Source organism: Choloepus didactylus, chromosome 14, assembly GCF_015220235.1.
Source record: "Choloepus didactylus isolate mChoDid1 chromosome 14, mChoDid1.pri, whole genome shotgun sequence".
In the NCBI taxonomy this organism is placed as follows: domain Eukaryota; kingdom Metazoa; phylum Chordata; class Mammalia; order Pilosa; family Megalonychidae; genus Choloepus; species Choloepus didactylus.
Genome location: NC_051320.1, coordinates 27,258,857 through 27,263,365, shown reverse-complemented (window position 1 = coordinate 27,263,365; position 4,509 = coordinate 27,258,857). Strand labels below are relative to the sequence as shown.

General features: G+C 41.9%; 1 pseudogene; it reads left to right on the top strand.

The window, feature by feature from the left end:
- Positions 1-257: 257 nt before the first annotated feature.
- LOC119508805 lies at positions 258-1,521 on the top strand (annotated as a pseudogene).
- The last annotated feature ends 2,988 nt before the right edge of the window (positions 1,522-4,509 follow it).

Below are 4,509 nucleotides of genomic sequence, written 5' to 3'. Positions count from 1 at the left end.
AGACCACAAAATACTGCAACCATTAGAGATAGGATATGAGTTCTATCAGCCACCTCTGCTCCACTCCACCTCTTTAAACAGATTCAAACCTGATGAAGATTGTCCAGAAAACCAGGAGTGGATCACACAGGCTCACTGTCTCATGCCACTACAATTAAAAGTGCTAATTTGATATTGGTGATTGGGTCTTGCAGCGAGTGGTGCTGGTGAGCGGTATTGGGGGTGCCAGCCACAGCAACACCTGTGCCTGAGGGATGATGCCAAGGGAAATCGTCACCCTGCAGTTAGTTCAGCAGGTGCAGTGATCCGACTGGGTTCGAGTTCTGGAAACAACTGTGCGGAACACAGATCAGCCCCAAGGGCATCATGGAGGAGTTCACCACCAACCCTGATTGCAAGGACGTCTTTTTTCACTAGGCAGATGATGGATACTACATCCTGTGGGCCATGCTGCTGGACTTGAACCCCAGGCGATCCAATTCCCCTCCGTCAAGCTCTACAACCCCAAGAACATATACTTGTGGGAGCACAGAGAAGGAGCTGGCAAACAACTAGGCCGGGGGATTTTTATAGAGAGAGAAGATCCACTAGGACATGTTTGACACTGAAGACAGGAAAGCAGATGGTAGTGTCAGTCAAGAGGGCTTCGTGCTGTGTCACTCTGCACTGAGGGGACAGGCTCTGACTTGGGCTCCTACTTCATATTACGGCTGAACCATAGGTATCCCAACAAGCTGGTGCCGACGTACTTGCTGTTTCCCAACCAGAACGAGATGAATGAGGTGGTGTGCATCTGCTCACGCTCAAGAGGCTGACCCAGAACCAGATTGTGAGGCAGTGCTGGACAACATGGCCCTGAACAGATGACCACAGATCACCCGCACATCCAGAACACATCCTTCTCCTAGAACACACAGCTGGTGTCCACCACCATGTTGGTCAGCACCACCACCTTGCACTACTCTGGCCACAATGACTTGGTCCACCTCATGGCTTTGCTCAGCCCCACAGTGAGGAACCTTCACTTCCTCATGACTGGCTACACTTCCCTTATCATGGACCAGTCTGTGACCAGCTTTAGGAAGACCATGGTCCTGGATGTGATGAGGCAGCTACTGCAGCCCAAAGCCATGAGAGTGTCCAGAGACCAGGATCATCAGACCAAGCATTGCTCCACTGCCATCCTCAACATCATCCAGGAAGAGCTGGACCTCTCCCAAGTCCACAGGAGCCTGCAGAATATCTGGGATCAGAAGTTGGCCAACTTCCTCCCCTGGGACCCAGCCAACAGCCTCTTGGGGAAGTCTGCCCAACTAGCATCTTCTTGTTCTTCCAGCTGACAGATCACCAATACGACAAGCTGCATAAGCCGGCTTCCTAAAGCAGTTTTGCAAGGAAGACAGCTTCAAGGAGAATTTTGATGATCTGGACACTTCCAGGTAAATTGTGCAGCAGCTCATCATCGAGTACGGTGCAGCCACCCAGCCCAAGTACACCTCCTTCAGCACCCAGGAGCTGTGAATCCCCAGGACAGGGACCCTCACCTGCCTTACTGATGGGTCCGGGCCCCATCTGACTGCCTGCATCCTCCAAGCCCAGATGAGGGACTCACACCTCTTTATTACACACACTCACTCTCTGTTGGCCTGGGGATGCATTCACTTTTCCTATGAAACTGGATATAAATTTTTTAATTGCTAATTTATTTTATTTTTCCTTTTTTTTTCAGTTTTGAGACACTGAAATTCATGAGCTGGTCCTGGAATTGTAAGCTCTGATCTTATAATATTAAGAAATAATCACTAATAGTGTAGAACTAGATTTTTTAAAGCAAGAATTATTAGGATATGGAAGCCTTGAGTGGAACAGAATTTCAGGGTTGATCCCAGCTTCCAGAGGCATTTGATTTTCCACCTTCCCTTTAAAAAAAATTTTTTTTAAACAAACCAGAAGGACTTTTGATCAGTATAAATGAAAGATTCTTGCTTCTTGCTGTTGCCAGTCCAAGAGACAAATTCTTCCTTAGAAAAAAACTCTCCAGTCTTTTAAGCAAACACTCCCAGCAAATAAACTAACAAAACCATTCCTCCCTCCTTTTCCAGGTACTCAGTTTCAGACCTTCTCCAAATATGAGAAGAAAGGTACTTTGATATGTAACAACTGTCTCATGAAGAAAGTAAGCAGAATAAGATGTCAAGATGCACTACTTTCTTTCTGATTAGAATGATTCACAGAAGATATTGTATTTTCTTGCCTGCATGAAGGCCACTTTAGAACTCAAGGGTTGAAGTAAGCCTGGCTGGACAGTTTACAATGAAATTCTTTTGAATGTTTTTTGATAAAACATGGTGCTGGGTTAAAACCTTAAGATCTGGAAAGGTTACTCTGAAGATCATCCACTCTGGGTAACGTGGTATCTAGAGACCCGATAAGGTTAATCCAAATTATCCGGGAGATTACCCCTGAGACAGCAAATGGTTCCATAAACATCACCATTGCTATCCCAAGCAGGGAAATGATATGCTTCACTTTCATTAGCATTTTCAAGGAGACTAAACCTGAAAATGTCAGTGAAATGAAGACTTGAGTTTATAGGCAAAGCTGTCACTGCACCTCTGAATTATGAGGCTAGACTCTCAGTAGCCGCCAAGTTATAGGTCAAGCACTTCTAGGTCAGCTTTCCCTTTTCACAAAACCCATGATGAAATTTCAAAGGCTTTTATGTGACATTTTATTAACTTAGGTTAGTTTGAAAGAAAAAGGTGGGCAAGGCAAAATATGAAATTTCTCTCTCATTGTCCATTGTTTTTGCCTTTTTTGTGTGCAATGCTTGTAGGATCTGACATAGATAATCACTTATTCTGGGCACACAGTGGGAAAGACAGGGTGAAAAGGCTAACTGTATTCTTAAAACACTTAGGGCACTGGCCATATGATGTTCAAGAACTCAACTTATTTCTCCTTTTACATTTTAGAACTTTTAACCAACAAGCTGTTTAAAACTAAATTCAAATAACCTATTTTTTTTCAGAATGGTCATACATGCTATCAGATTATAGAAGAGAAAGCACAAATTTAGAAGTCACATACTAAAATCACGTATTACTTGGCATATAGTAGATGCTCAGTAAATGTTGACTTGCTAAAATTCAATTTCTGCATTAAAAAGAAAAACTAAAGTGTAAGAAAAATACATGCAACTTGTGTTATTTGCATATCCAAGTCACTGTTTATACATGCAAAAAACTCTTTGGAAAATGAAAAGTTTAAAATACATCCAAATATTGAACATGAAAAAATTATTATATGAAAAAAAGAATCACTATGTTGGTGTGATGGAACATCAGTATGGGGGCATCATTCTATAAAGTCTTAAATTATAGACTTTTTCTATATTTCATCTAAATAAAGATTCAAATAATCCCTTTGTTCTGTGCAGCTCCATTGCCATCATCCGAATGCATGATTCCATCATCTCTTCTCAGGACTACTGTAATAATCTCCTAACCGTTCTCTCCACATTTTCTGCCCGTCACCCTCTTCCTCTACTCCCAACCCCACCCCCAAAATCTGATCACTAACAACTGAGAGTGAAGTTTTTCAGTATGCATGTCTGGTTACATCACTTTCCGTTGCTTGAAACATTTCAACGGTTTCATGTTCAGGGTCTATTTCAGAGGCATAAAGAGGGCCATATGGCCTAAGCCTCACATTCATGAAAAGCCACAAATTTAAAGTTTGGCCCTACCTCCAAATGAGGCTATACATTCAGTCCCAGTCACACGGTGACAGGATTGGGAGATGTTCATCATACAACTTTAAATGGATGTCCCTTTAACAGTCCATACCACCTGTACTATACTTTAAATTGATTTAAATTTGTAAATTCTGAAATTATCCTGTAAATAGCATACTTACACTGAATTGCACTTTTATATATTGTGTGTTGAAATTATAGTCCTAAATATTAATATTTTTTGGCATTTTTTCTTTTTTTTCATATACCAAAAACACATGGCCTATCTACACTTCTCTTGACATCCTATTGCCATTGAACTTGGGCTAACGCAAGTGCTTAACATGGCCCCCGAGAACTTGATTGGTCTGGCTCCAACCTAGCTCTTCTGAACCTTAGCAAAACTGACCTACTGTCTCTACTTCAAAAGATCCAGGCTCCCTTCTGCCACAGGACTTGTGCATATGCAAAGCCCCTGCCTGGAACACTCCCTTCCCTCTCTACCTGACTCCCCTGCACTGTTATCTCATGATCTTCCTTCAGTTCTCAGCTCAAGAGCCACTTCCTACAGGAAACTTTCCCTGGTCTATCTAATTAGATAGATTTCTTCTTGCATATTTTCTCCTAGTACCATGTTCTTAGCTCAGTTATAATTATTCTTTTATTTACATGGTTCTTAGATTAATATTTGTCTTCCCATCATATATAAGTTGTAAGAGAAGAAATATCTTTTTAGCTGGCATTGAGTGGGGTATATGCACAATTATTCTTCA